General features: G+C 38.8%; 1 protein-coding gene across 1 annotated transcript in view; it reads right to left on the bottom strand.

The window, feature by feature from the left end:
- The window catches only part of mafa (MAF bZIP transcription factor a), a 76179-nt gene that overhangs the window by 9530 nt on the left and 50828 nt on the right, over window positions 1–15821 (bottom strand). The gene's annotated exons all lie outside the window — the stretch shown is intronic.

The following is a 15821-nucleotide window of genomic DNA, read 5'->3' as shown; positions in this document are numbered from 1 at the left end:
ACACACACACACACACACACACACACACACCTACACACACACCCACACACACACACACAAAGTACACCTCAAGACTGTGAGTGAAGTCCACATTGTGAGCAATACAGGACCCTTGTCTGAACTGCGCGTGCTTGTCCAGGGTTTATTGTGACACACAGTAAGCAACAGTCACTGCACTTGAAGTGTGGGATGGGCTCTGCTGTCACTGGTCCCAGTGTAAAAACAAAGGCAGAATGACCACCCTGTGAGTGTACATGGAAAGCCCACTTGGCTGAGATTCAGAGTGACAGTGGCGTCAGCATGGGGGGGTGACTCTATAATCAGCTTCAATTAAGGCCAAGGAGAGATGAGGCAATTCACTAACAACATGGGTGAGTCTAATTTAATTCTATTAAAAATATTATTTAGTCTGGTTGTGATTTACCATTTTGAACCATAAACATTTTTTTTACACATTTTCTTTATTGTGTTGTGTGTTTCTAAAAAGTTTCGGGAGACCTTCCAGCATCTTGTGCACTGTGAAAGAATGATTCGTGTGGCCAGAGGGAGGTCTTTGTGGGTGGGCCATTAGACACAGAGACTATAGTGGAATTCAGCTGCTATCTACTGGAGATCCAATTACATGACCCTACTGTAAAGGTACTGCCTGCACCCATTATAAATCACCATAAACAAAGTATTGGCATTGCTTTGCATACCATCACAGCTCCACTGATGCTGGTAGAATCTATACATTTTTTATGTCATTGTATTTACATTGTATCCATTTGTGGAAAATGTTTTTACTTTTATCTATTTATATTTTGTTTAATTTTGCCTAACATGATTCCTAAGGACATGATGAGTGATGGTAAAATACACTTAAGAATATGATTTATGATTATGATTTCTAGTAGTTTTCCATTATTATAATCAAGTATTTTAGATTTTGCTGTTATTTGTAGTTGCATATAAATACATGTACACAGTCTAGCTTCATCAGTGGTGCCTCTTCGTGCGTTTGCCTTCGGTTAGTTACGGCACAAATCACTACAACTGTCTTTTTTTGTCCAGCTTTTGCACATCAGCTAGCCGTGTTCTTTGAGCTAACATGCTCACAGCTATTACCCCAGGGCATGCTACGTCCATTCTCAGAGAACTGCTACCGTCAAGACTACATCCTCTCCAAACAGAATGTAGTCCCAAGGTGTGTGATAACAGAGGATGTGATGGGAATGCAGGGCCACTTGGACTTCTAAAGCCAGGTGTTAGCACTTCAGCTCACTGCCTCATCAATAATTGACAGAGGCAAACCAATCAGAACAATTTGCTCCCCACAGCGAAGTGCTAGAGCAGCCTAACACCAGTGAATCATTAATGAGGCAATTAGCTGAAATGGTTAGACGGTTAGCCCTCACTGGCAGCACTCCTGTGACTCTACTGTGACGGTCCTCCTCATACAAAAGCTGTGCATGATAGAGTAATGTACAGGCCAACACAAGCTGAGGGAGAAGATGAGTAGAATCACACAGCAGTGCCTGGATACAGAAGGTTGGAGTGTAACTTGCATCAGTGATGCCAGCTCTCCATCTGTTGACCACTGCTCAGAGGGCCAATAACGGGAACAAACCCAATTGGCCATTACCATGGGAGACTGACCTTTATTGGTTGTTGTTACCATTGCACAGACAAAGCGAAGCTGTCTCCTGGGTGATTCAAGTGTGGGAGAGTCTTTATGGACAGGGATGAAATCGACCTCAGTGACATCACTCAAACACGGGGAAAGCAACAACTACAATAACAGCAAAGATGGAGTTTGGCTTTGAAGACCAGAGATCCTGGATTGTTGTTTGAGAGGAAAATCAAAGTCCCAAGGGAGCTGCTCACAAAGCCACATCGATTAGCCATATTGGAACCATTTTATAGTTTATCGATGTTCCTCTGCCTGCACTCTCAGCCCTGGGTCCAGTACAGGCTCAATTAAACCAGCCACCTTGATCTCAGGAACAAACCATGTGAATACTACATACTGCATAGATTATTCCCAAACACACACTCAGTGTTGTTCACCCTCATCAAAAGTAAATGTTTTTTTTTACTTTTGTTCAGGCAAAATGACCAAAGAAAAAATACGAGGCAAATATGATGAACTAACTACAGCCAGCCAATTGTGTCATGCTCACCTTTATTTTACTGGAATTCACCTTTAATATTTTAATTTAGTTAAACATTGATACAAACTCTAAGATCTGAGCTTTTTCTGGCATTTGAAAGAGGACATGTTAGAAATGTTTAAGAACCAGTGCTGTATGATAACCTTTTAGGAGTCATATACAGAAAGGGCCTAAGGGGTCTGCAGGTTTTCATGCCAAGCAAAAAAAAAAAAAACTATGACAGTATATATACAGTATATGTTTACAGATAGTATACAATGATAAATTATAGTAATAAGAACATGGAATACTGTTGGAACTATGAGTTTTTATTTCCATGTTTGTATTTTATTTATTCCTTTTCCTTCCTGGGAACTGTTTTACCAGGGTATAATCTGAGTTTGTTTGATTGATGTTTGAGTTTCAAGTATTTTGTCTTTGAACTACAAATGTCAAGCATGTGCTTATGAAAGAACTACTGTTTACTGGTTTCACGCAAAGCACTTTTTATGTGCAACAGAGAAGGAAAAAAACCTTATAGTACAGAGAAAAAAATAGCTTTTACCTTCCCCATTGTTTTCTCCCATTTTAAAACTCAATAACTTGGAAGGCCTGAAAAAGTCCCTCTTGTTTGGAAAATGATTTAGTATAACAACAGCAAGAAGTTCACACACAGCTTAGTTAATGCTTGTTATTTAAATTCCTTTGATTCGATTTGCATCATTGTGAACAGCAACCGGAAGAGATTGCAACCTTTAGGAGAATTATTACCTGGACTTAGTTTCAAAGAGCTGCTTTAACAGGTCTTCAAATCTGTCAAAAAAAAAGAGTCTTTAAATGGTTAGGATAATTTCATTCATACAATAAATAAATAAAAAGGGACCTTTTAATCTGTCTTTTCTTCATGCTTTCATTTAATATCAGTTCAATCACGAGTTGCTCTGGGACTGTACTAACATTTTACTACACTTATCTCAAAACAATACTGGAGTCATTATTCATTTTCATTAAATTGGTTGGGGTCATTCTGTCTGTTTGGAAAGTTCAAAAGCTTGTCAGGAAATTTAAACCTGATTATTTGGTTTTATTAAGTTAAGGAGAAAATGAAATAAACATTAAAGATTCTTTTCTTAAATCCATATTTAAATACAGAAAGGGACTTTTGAGATTTCTACCTATATCTTTTGCGTGTATGCCCTGAAAATTATTGCTTTTGACAAAGAAGTGTAAAAGCAATTGATTAAAGACTGGGTCAGTCTGTGCTGCTGATATTGACACTTTTGCAGATATTGTAGAAAGCTAGTCTCTGTTTAATGATTGCTATTCACTTTTATGGCCCTCTCAGGATGTCATCCTCAACAAATATTTGCAAACAGGAAATTTGCAGTATGACTTGAGAGAGTAATAACCCTGGTACCTATGTGTTTTGAGATTAACATGTAATTAAAATAGTAAATCAATATTTATTAAGCAGTAGTACAAAACACATAATAAATGTAGCCAGGTCATATAATGAGTCACAGGGTAGTGGTTGTGCCCTTCCAAGTTGCATTCTCCACTGCAAATATTTAGCTGTGAAAACAACTTAGAAAGCTAGAAAATAGCTTTGAAATGAATTAGGCATGCTGTAAATTACTAGAAAGACACAGACACCCATGCCCTGCACAAATGGAAGTGCTTCTGCAGGTGCAAATTCTCACCTCAGCCTGAGACCCCTTCCTTTCCAAACCACACTTTTTAAATGTGGAGTCTATACTTTTTTTCATTTCCACACCACAGCTTTTCCCCACAGTTATCACTTTAAGATTTTCATGCTCTCACTAGATACAACGACAGACAAAAAAAAGCACCTGAAAGCAATCCACCACTTACAGCACTGACGACAAAGCACAGAGTAAAGCAGCAGCACAGGCCACTGTCCATACTTTCCAGCGTGTACTGGAATATGAAAGGGAGATGTTAAAAGCTTAATGGACTGCTGCTCTTATTGTTTAAAAATTGCTCAACATATAAATGGCTGAATAAAGAAAGACCAACCATCACGGGTTGGCCTCAATTATGCATTGAAAATAAAGTTATGAGCTAGTGTTTGAATTATTGATGCTGGCACCGGGAACAAGAGCATGTTGGCAATGTGTCACTGGTTTTCTGCTGATGCTTCATGTTGTATTGATAATTTTTCATCTAAAAAGCCCATGAAGTCTTGATCTGTGAAAGATGGAAAAACACACCATGAATATTGGAAATCTAATGCAATATTACTGGAAGAGGGAAACATATAGCATACCGTCGAGTAACATAATGAAAACTAAAAATAATAAAAAGGTAATGTAGTTTAGAGCCATAGCTTGCACAGTGTAATCTCTAAAAATCGTATAGTTTTTTCCAGTAAAAGAATTGAAACAATCGACCACATTCAGTGCTTGGTACTGGGACTGTCCCATAAGGGTGACACATTTCCTGAGATGCAAATGCTTGTGGTACATTCGGTGATAGCCTTTTTTGAAAAAAAGAGAAAAAATTCTCACCGACTAAAACACTCCCCACTTAAACATCTATTTGCCATGAAAAGATAAGAGAATATGTAATGAAAAAAAATTCTTAATGTAACATTAAATGAATTTTTGAAATATGAGTTAGACATTGTGACTAAAAGTAGCTCTAGCAGATGAAAGAGTAGAGAGTGAGAAAGACAACAGCGAAACAAGATTAAAAAAGAAGAAAAAAAACAAGATTTGATTGTACTCAGATTTTCTGTGAATTCATTTAAATGGTCTCTAGCAAACTTAGGTGACCCAGGAATGTACAACTTTATTGCATGCGCAATAAAATCACCATGAACGTGTTCATAACCGACCGCAAATCATCACTAATCAGAATAGACCTTGATTTGATATCACAATAGACTTAAGTGTGGAAATTCCCTACTATTATTATTAATAATATCTGCTCAGCATTTATGTCTGTGAACATTGTATTATTCTGGTTAACCTTTTACAGTCCCCCTGTTAAGAAAACTTAAACGGAGACATGGATTACCCAATCAGATCCTGTGTTCAAAGAATCAGCCACAATGAGGGCAACACCACATTCCTTTAGTGTTTCATAATCTGCGGCTATTTAGCGTCATCCGCACAGCCAAACATTGAGGTAAATAACTTTTAGCATTCATACAATTTTCTTCTTTTGCCTTTCCACATTTATCTTCTTATATTTAAATTTTTGATTCCAGTGCACGCACACACATTGATTTCTTTAAAGTCATCGTAAAATGCATTATGCCAGAAAACACCCTTTCCTTTCAGCTCAGTTTACACATGAGTAGTAGAGTTCATTTGAATTTAAGAAACATAAATATCTACAGAACAGAAAAATAAAATTTTGCTTCATTGCACTTCAGTCTGACGACATTATTTTCATTTTCTGTTTAAAATATAAATATGTAAAATATTACTATATGCTATATGCTCACTCAATAAAACTGAAACCCTTTTTAAATTGGGGAATTGTAAATTTAATTGTATAACTAATAGTTATACATGCAAATGCATTTCATACATATACATATATATATATGTTTTAATGTCATAGTTTTACTTTTATTCATATTATTCCAATTCTTTTGGCTATGCAGCTGACATTTTCAATAGGCATAGAAAAAGCTCAGTGAATCATTTGTCAAAGTTTTAACATGAAAAGGCTTAGACAGGGAGATCAAAAGAAAAATACATGAGTGAAACTGAACTGAAAAGCAAGTGCTTGTGAAATTTCTCACAAAGCATTATGACTGGACTTCGCCCACGGCTGAGTTTTAGGCCAGTCACAATCAGCCATTCAAAATATCTTTTTGTATGATTCAGTGAGCTCCACTCGTGTCCTCTACAAGCAGCATCCTCGCTGTAGTGGATGCTTGAGTCAAACAACCACAGGTCACATCTACCTCTTCTACTTCATCTCATACCTCTGCTGCCTACTCATGAGTGCCTTTGGATGTGCACATTACAGCTTTAAAAAATGTCATGTGGATAGTTTTTCTTTTCTTTTTCTCGCCACTGTGTGTCAGTTTCACGCTGCTGTGACTCAACTTCTGTCATGTTAGGTCTTTCATCTCGGCATCGGCATCTGCTAAGATACTCTTACTTTTATTTCCGATAAATGACTGATTTTACGTTTAGCTGGCAGTCAAACGGCCACTGTTAACCTTTCCACACCTCCACAACAGACTTTTTTTTCACCTCATTTGTAAGGTGTGAGATGTGTGCTCTTTGAGAATCGCCTACTATCTTCCTTTCCAAGGTCCCATAATGTTAACCTGTGGAGGAGCCGCTGAAGAGATCAATACCCATCAGACTGCTAAAATAAATACATTTATCACAGCGGGATACTTGCTACACCACACTACTACAGCCCGTTACATCTGATCGGAGGCAGAGATACTCAGGCTCATTCTGTAGCTAGAGAAGCTCTGATCAAACTGTCTACGTGTCCTGTTTAAAAAAAAAAAAAGAATTACAAGTCGTACAACACTTGGATTTTCATTTTCCTCGGTTTGAACAAGAAGATGACAGGCTTATGTCTCTTTCCAGCTGAAAAAGAACAACGCTTTTGACTGTGTTCTCCATCTTTTGCTGCGGGTTGAGACAGCTCTCTGGGTTTTAAAATCTCATCTGAGGAAATGCTCCTTCTGTCCTCCCTCTGCTGCAGATAAAGAACAGGCGTTTGAGTAATTATGGTGCATTATCGCCAAGGAACGTTTCATTGCTACATTTTAAGCTGTGTAGTGAGCGGTGACAAACGAACGACCATTTTAATTTCTATCAGGAGGAAAAACACATGGCTGGAGCCAATGAAGTCAGCTCTCTCATTCTGCCACTGACTGAGACCATCTGGACCAAATAAAGTTTTTCCCTTTGAATCAACAGCTGTTGGAAATTGCACGGGAACACTCCTTGTCTGTAGATCAGTCTTTTATTTTTCATTCTTTTCACTCTTTTTAATGCTAACAGTGTTTGTTTTATGGTTTTAGTGCCGGATTTGATCAGTGCTCACAGAAGAAAGTAAAATAAAACGTGGCTGTCTAAACGCACCTGTTTCCCCTCATGTCCCCCCCTTTGCACGTCTTTCAGTTTGTATCTCTTTCTCTCTACCCCTGCTTGTTCTATGGTGGTAATCTTAGGGCTGACCATGTCAGTCAATCTTTCAGTGGCTGACAGTTTTACAACACATGCACTACACTGATGGGTAACATCACTCACATAACGAGACAGAGTGAGAGGGTGGGGAAGGACTGAACTAACGGAAGTAAAAATAACAGCTCACGTATCTTACACAAACACGGTGAGAGAGGAAAGAGTCAATTTTATCTCAGTTTCATCTATGAAACTGAACATTTTTTTTCATGATTTCATAAGGTTTTGAACTCAGAGGTAGATTTTCCACTATGCGCTGCGGAGATGGAGTCACAGTGGTTTTCTCTTTCCATTGGCCAGAGAGGAGAATTTGTTCCACTCTGCTGACAGATATGATTTTTAACACTTCATTTTATCCTGGATTATTATTATAGGGCCCAGTCATTAACATTTTTTAGCAATGAACCTAAACTGTCTCAGGCATTTAGAGCAGTATTGCCTATGTTAAAAATCACCTTGGTGAGCACTAATTTCGCTACTGAAGACTCGAAGAACAAAAATGTTATTTATGCCAAGAGTATGACCAAACATGATACTCTTGGCATATATATATATATATATATATATATATATATATATATATATATATATATATATATATATATATATATATATATATAAAAACATTTGATGATTCATGAGTTCATCAGTTTTTATTTTTAAAGGCAGTGTTTTCAGTCCGGAAATTCACAACAGACAGGATAGTGTTTCTTGTTGAAGCTGCCAGTCAACATCCTTGACAGCTGGGTCAGCAGAAAGCCATAAGTATGCACATTTGGGCCTGGAATTCTACTTACATTTTACTTACATCAAATGGTTTCAGGCAAATGTGGTGATAATAAAAAAAATCCTCCATACTATACTGTAGCTGGTAAACTAAGGAAGAAAAAGAAAAAGAGAGCAACTATTTACACCTTAAATAAACATTTTCTATTTCTTTGACAGCTTTCAGTAAATTATTAACACAATACATGTCATTTTATTTGTGGATACAGACTAAATGGTTTAATATCAGCTTTTATATCAGTCTGATATCTGATAGAGCTAATGATTAATTAAGAGAAGCCATGCCATGCACTGCAGTGGCACAAGCAGCATTCTCTCTGGAGAGTCAGGGGAGCCAAAGTCCTAAGTGGTCCCCAGAAAGTAGGCGAAAAGCCGCCCATAGGAGAGAGACGATCAAGTCAATCTGTTTGTCTGTTTATGGCAAAAGGCGGAGGAAGCATCCTGCCACCCTGCACTGTCATATGGGAGTCAGGCTCCCACAAACACATGCTTAATGACTTCATTTATTCACCCCGTCACTATTGCTTTCTCTCCGTCTTTCTGTTTTTTTCTAATGATTTTGCCCATATGCGCTTTCACTTTTCTGTCCCATTGGGATATTATTAGTAATGGGTGCAAGGTTAGCATCTGAACTAGTTTGTCTGGGTTGTGTAGGATTATATGTGGATACTCGTGTATAGATATAAGACAAGATTACAGAATGGGTGCCACTACAAACTTAGAATAGTGAAGAGTAGGGTCAGATAGTTCCCAGTGATGAGTTGATGGAAGGCCATGTGATTCATGTCAGTGACATCTGGGCCAACACTGCCAGGACATCGATCAGACTAAAGCTCTGGAAGGTCTCTCAAAAGGTTTATTCTTAAATCTATGCTGACAGGCGATGACATGATGGAGACGGGGCTGGTGAATTGATTGTGTCCTCTCTCTCCTTTCACTTTTCTGCTCGCACTCCTACTTCTTCCGGAGTCTCTCTCCTCCCTCGCCTCTTTGTCCCATCACTCTGCTTTCCATCTCTCCTTCTCCCCCCGCCTCCTTTTTTTTCCTCCACCCGGCTGTACTCATCGCTTGAATGTGTCGAGCGCAAGATGTCAGATTATTTCCCAGCAGACACTGCGCTGTGTGACAGAGGACTAGAGCTGTATATCACTCGATGACACTTCTTTTGCCTCCCCCTCTTCACGCAGACAACACCAAATATTGCCAGGCCTTTTTGATCACTTAAAAGGCTTGTATTAGGAGAAGAGTTCATGCCTAAACAAAAGCAAACAAAGTGTTTCATCTGTTGTGTTCGTCGGTCGCCCAAATGTGTGCGGTAACAGTTTTTCTATCAGAAATGTGGCAAACCACATTAACTTGCACATTATAGGACTTAAAAGAAGTCTCAATGCATATGCCAAAAGAGAAAAAAACAGCCATTTTTTCCACCACTTTTAAGTTCCATATTACTTTTTATAAGTTCGCATTTTTTTTTAAAGTAACTTACAATAATAAAACATATAAAAATCCCTGCAGTTCTCTGATTGTTTATTTTCTCTAAAAGCAGGCTTCAGTCCATGCCTTGTAATTTTAATTGAATGCACTGAGGACTTAAACTTGGGTGGGGTCGGCCCAGTATCCAGGCCAACCGCTCAGCATATTGTTTCTGTGGCACCTGTCTCCCCAGATTAATAACTCCAAAGTCTGTGCTGGCAAAGCATGCATGGATACCAGAAATTACAATACTAATTCAGCGCTAGGGATTTATACACCCGCTTCTCCCAGGATTTATGGCGAAAGAGAACTGGGGAGGGAGAAAGAGAGAGAGGAAGAGAGACTAATAATGCTAGCGAAAGTGATTAGCTCAATGGGAGAAATTGTGCGTTTGTAGTCCTGCGATTATTATTGTGTTTCTCATCACATAATGAGTTTGAACAATGCAGTTAATGGCATTATTGGCGGGCAACCAGGAACGGGGTGTATATAAGCTTGATAGCACTTTTTCGTCAATAAATCACTCCAGTGCACATGGCAATATTTAAATCTATGTTATTAAAATTGTTGGAACAACACTATCAGATTTATGTTGTGTTATTTTATTATGGATTGATTATCATCATCACAGGCATATCTGATTTGCGTGGAGGCAGCTGGAGCGTGGTTGGTTTAATCCATTTTGATTGCTCTGCAGAGGAATGCAGCTGCTTTGCTTGAGTGGACAACAACTTGCCTTGCACCTCTTATGATTGTCTCAAACTGAAAAAAACAAGACTAGTGTTTGTCTTTGTTTTCTTCACCGATATTTGTACGATTTCTCTCAACTATCAGTTATGTTGACCTGTTATGGAAATCCTTGAAACGTCTCTGTTCTCTATCGTGTTATCATTTCAAGAGAAAATAGATCATGAATGAAAAACACTGCTATTATTACTTCCTCTTTGACTGTACACTAGCTCATTTATCTTCGTAAGGCTTGAGACATAGGGAGTCTTAGAATCATTGATGAAAGCATTATGAATCACTTCACTCCAAAAGCCAATTGTATTCAGGGGATGAAGACAAATGAAAAGGAGTTGCATAAAAGGCAGACTGGATTGTCCAAGTAATTTTAGATGCAATAAAATGGAAAAGAGACAGTGGGAAGAAAATGTGTTAAGCCAGACAAACACAACAGTGGAGAAAGAGTAAGAGCAGGAGTGTGACCGCTACGTAGACACACACCGCTCTCTGTTTACAAAGTAACCTGATGTGACTCTAATTATAATCAGTTTGTTTACTTGATTTGAGATGAATGAAAATTTAGGAAGGCAGCACTGTGAAGATGAGATCAGTCTCAGCACGAAGAGTCAGTGTAGTATGTCCACTCGCCAATACGACAGCAGAATTACAGGCTCTGAGAACTGTGACAACCCTGAAATTACAATTGAGTTTCACTCCTTCCTGCTTCCACACTTACCCCCCCCCCCCACCCCCCCCCCCACCCCGCAATACTTTCTTTCTCATTCTCTCGCTCTCTCTTTCTCCCTCTGATGGCTCAATAACAGGTGCCATGCTAAGAGAGCTGTTACAGCCGTCCCTGAGTGGTTGTGTCAGCAGCAACGTTAGGGTTGAGCTTTCCAACCTGCTCACCATGCAGGAAAAAGGGAAAAAAGAGAATGAGGAAAAAAAATCTCTCTGGTCCCCAAATGATGCCCGCTGGGAGCCATCGTGCGCTAAATTTCGCCGGGTGTTTCTCCCCTCTTTTCTGTCTTGTGGCCCCCGGACTCCGATTTACAGACATAGCCATATTGGGCCTTTATGCATGGCGGAGCCCAAGCAGCTGTGTTCAGCAGAAAAAAAATGACAACAACAAAATAAAGAAATAAATAAACAAATCAGCAAACACTTAAGAGAAGCTTATTTCTTTGCAAATGCTCGAATAAGGACTTTTTTGTGTGCCATCTGCAGAAAGTGAACCGTAGAGTTGGACCTGGAGTGCACTTAGACAGGTTTGCGCTCACTATTCAAGAAAACTTGTGGAAAATTCACTAAAGTGTTGGAAATCCTCCCACCACATCAGAACAATTTTATTTATAAGTTCTTGTGAGCCTTCTCTGACTTGAAGAGCCAATTTACTGCGTGCAACTCAGCTGATACTGATATCGCATGCCTTTACCAAACTGGAAGATCTGTCATTATGATTGCTCATTTAAGCACACTCCTAAAGACTTGAGAGGTTCTTGGCAAAATCTATGCAAATTAAGCTGCTTTGTGAAAAGACGCATCACTGTGCATGAAGCCTGAAGCGGGCAATAATCACAGACGGATTGTGTGCAAACAAGAGATGCTAAGCACCTCAAACCTTAGCAAGAGAGGAAAGCACACCACAGGGTGAAAGCGAGTCAAACACTCAGGTGATTGCTCAATTTTTCTTTCGCTGATGAGCAACAAAGCACTGTTATATGTTACGTTTACATTTTCAACTTTGCTCTTAACAAAAGAGCATAATTTTATGTTTAAACAGAACAGTTGCTGCAAAGGGGGAAAAAAAGCAAAAACAAAGTCAAATGTCTCATCTGAGACTCGCCTTCCACAAGTTCATGAGCATATGGCCTCGGTATCTCAGCATAATTCACAACCCCCCCCCCCCCCCTCTTTTTTGTGAGGGGGGAGGGGGAGACATATGTTTGCATATAGCATAGGTAATCTAAATTTAGCATCCATACCATCAAGGGGCGTTTCATTTTACGCTCACAAAAAAAAATGATAAATTTCAAAGGTGACCTGATGGGTTTCATTACAGCTGATTGATCGGCTTATGTTAGGGTGTCACAAAATGGACAGAGTAGACATAATATACCTTCAGGATCCTATACAGTACCTATAGGCTATTTATCAAGGCTCCTACATGAGACGCTGATATACAGTAAATCATGAGACATATTTCTTTAACAGTTCTTGATGCTTGATTTGTACACAGCCCACTGGCACTTGACAGCGTTTGATTAAAAGTGCTTATTGTATAAACAACACTTCTATTAAACTTCAAATCAGCAACTGAACTGCTTCTCTGATGTGACTAAGAAGACCTTTTCTTATTGTCCAAGTCTTTTAACTAACAAATCATGTTCTTGATATTAACAAAATCATTAAGTGTTCTAGAAATATTAATGTCCTAATTTAGAAAATTGCAAAATAATTTGAGGTTAATAGTAGTACACCTTGTGCATTTCTCACTAGCGTTTCAGTTAAAACAGTTAAAGTTCCAGAGCAGTTATTTTTATGTATGTCTCTACATTCTTTTTGAGCGTTTGGTAACAAAGCAGGGATCTGGGATTCTCTCCTATGAACTAGTAAATAACCCCTGCAATTCATCATAAGAACAAGAAAGAAATGTCAAGGGCACAGGAGTTCCTTTTTTCTTTTCTTTTTTTGGTCGAGGTCACACAAACAGAATAAACAGCAACACGCATGCAGAAAACATACACGCGCCTGTTTGCATGCTGCATTGTGACCACACTGCACTACATAAAAGTTGAGGCATTGACAAATCACTGAGACCTGAAAGTGGTGCCGAGGTGGGACTAATTGAAATGAACTTTAGAAAAGGGGGGACACCTAATTAAAGATGAACTTTCTATCCTGTGTTTGTGTTGACATCATGGGGCCCAAGTTTAAACTCATCTTTGTTTGCACAAACCTGGCGATGCGGGGAAACTGTACACGGAGGACACGGAGAAGGAATAAGGTCATCGCGTTTCCTCAGTGGAAACATATTTTTCTTTAAGTCACATGCAACACTTTTATGAAATGTGTGAGGGGCCCATTCATTATCTGCAACTTTTCCTCAGAGAAACCGTTCTGCATATGGTATCCTGGGTTTTTTGTACTTATATGTTTATCTGTGCTGGTTTGAGACAACTATCCAGAGTGCTGGATACACAGAGAACATCCTGCTGCACCTGTGTATGTGTGAACGAGTGTGGGTGGAGTATGAATAGCCGTGTGCATGCTTGCACTTGTTTATTGCTGTTTATTGTCTGTTCTATTTTCTGTATTACTTAGTCAGGGACACAGCCCAGTACTGGAGCTGTGAAGTTCCCCAGTAACAGGCTAATTCCTCAGTGGCTGTTTAGAGTGTCTCTAGCAGTGCTAAGTGTTCTCCTCTCTGTGCCTGATCAGAAAACAGGACCACTTTAGTCAGTTTGTTTAAGGTCCCCCGAGAAGGCTCCCATATCCTCCCTCTACTCACCCCTTCCTCATCCCTGCTCTGTTTCTCTCGTGCTCACACAAACGAAAACACTTACTTTTCATGCTCCCTAACTCGCATCACATATTAAACAGATAGATAGAAGCTGACATGTGCAAATGAATCAATTGATTATTTTTTCAGCTCCGTCCATATTTAATCAATATCATTAATATTGGAATATCTCTTTTTGTACTTTAAATTTAGCTTTTAAGCTTTGTTTGGAGTAAATGATAGAAGCGATAATGATTTTCCTAGTAATGCACTTACAAAAGTTTGAAGGGCTCAGTGAAAAGCATGGAACATGAATATGGATAGTGCTGCATCAGCAGAGAGTTGTATAACGTCTGTCTCTCATTTAATACATTATGAGTAAATGCGTTGACTGAAAATAAATGTTTGAACAGACCGAAGCTAAAATTTACACTGAGGATAAATTTTTATTGTTGTGTATGTTAAACAATGCATAAAACAATTCTTTTTTTTTTTTAACTGAAGGAATTAGGCTCGGGGTGACTGTTGTCCCTGTTCTTGTTGTTAACTGGAGCTTGACTGCCAAAAAATAAAAATAATAATAATAAATAATTAAAAATAATAAAGGAACGGTTCAATTTAGCTGGAGATTATCGGCTGTATGGTCCTGGAATGTGAGCATGATAGGGTCCTTTCATCACACAGTCACTGTGAGGATTTAACTCATACATGCACAAGGATTAATAATGAAAAGCAGTTCCCATCAAGCAGTGATGAATTTTATTAATGTGGTTTAAGAAGCGACTTTAATGGATATCATGTGCTTGCACTTAACGCACCCACCTCAGAGTTTAATGAGATACCACCCAACTTAATGTGTGCATGGGCATGTGCGCGTGTGCCTGTGCACGTACACGACAACTTAACTCCGTGCCACCTGCTTCTATAAAGCAATGTATACAATGCTACAGTCTTTTGGCTTGACTTTTTAAATGCATATTGTGTATTCATTAAATACCCTTTGATTGACAACTGAAATGTTGTCAAAACACCACTATTTTACTGGATTTAAAAACAGGACATATTTGCAAGGGAAATTCTTTGCATAGAGAATTTATCTCACAACATGAAGACATATTCTCTCTGTTTTCTATAGTCTGGCCTGTTCTGCTATCCTTGTGTAAAGGTGAAGTTTCCTCACAAGAGCTGACAAGTGTGAAATTACGATAGGAAGTGCTTCATACCCTGCCATTTACCTTCATTCATTACCACTCTTCACACACACACACACACATACACCTTTACATTCCCTACAGTCCACAGCTGACTGGTTGATACAGCAGTCATTTCTTTAACTGGAGTAGAGGAAAATACCAGACATAATGTGCGTGACAGTTTTGCCTTTGGAATTTCTCAAAGTTGGTGATATCCTCAAAGGAATTGGCTTGCCTTTTGAGCAATATTGGATGTGCAGGTACAAAGATATTGGAAAGAAGATTTTAGGTAGAGAAACACCTGCATGGATTATAGCTCATCTATACATCTATACCACTAGTCTCCAGCCCTGGACCTAGATCCATAGGATGTTCAAAGGAGTGCTCGACCACAGATTTTTTTGCAGAGAGGTGAGACAGGTACCATTGTCCTTCATTGTCCTATGTTATTTCACTTCAAACTCCTTAATTGCAAAAGTTACTCTATTATGTACTCAAAGATGTGTAGGATTGTTGCAGAGTACTGTAACAGACTTTACAGTCTAGACTGTAAACATTGGCAAAGTTAGATAATTGCCTGTGGTTTTCTAGTTCAGCACAATTAATGTAAAATGCAATACTTAACGCTATATTAATGTTCAAACTCTGAACTCTTATTTGAGTAGATTTACATCTCTATGAAAAGAACTGTGCGTAAGCTGTAATGCTTTTAGCACATAGTATTAAAATCGTCTCTCTGTGTCTTTCTCCACCCCCTACTGAGTGTGTGTTGTCTGAAGGTTATCCAGCTGACTCTGTGGCCAGAGGAACTGAGACGCTG

This window comes from Maylandia zebra, linkage group LG1 (assembly GCF_041146795.1).
Source record: "Maylandia zebra isolate NMK-2024a linkage group LG1, Mzebra_GT3a, whole genome shotgun sequence".
Lineage (NCBI taxonomy): Eukaryota > Metazoa > Chordata > Actinopteri > Cichliformes > Cichlidae > Maylandia > Maylandia zebra.
The sequence above is the reverse complement of the archived record's forward strand: the minus strand, read 5'-3'. Positions and strand labels throughout refer to the sequence as shown.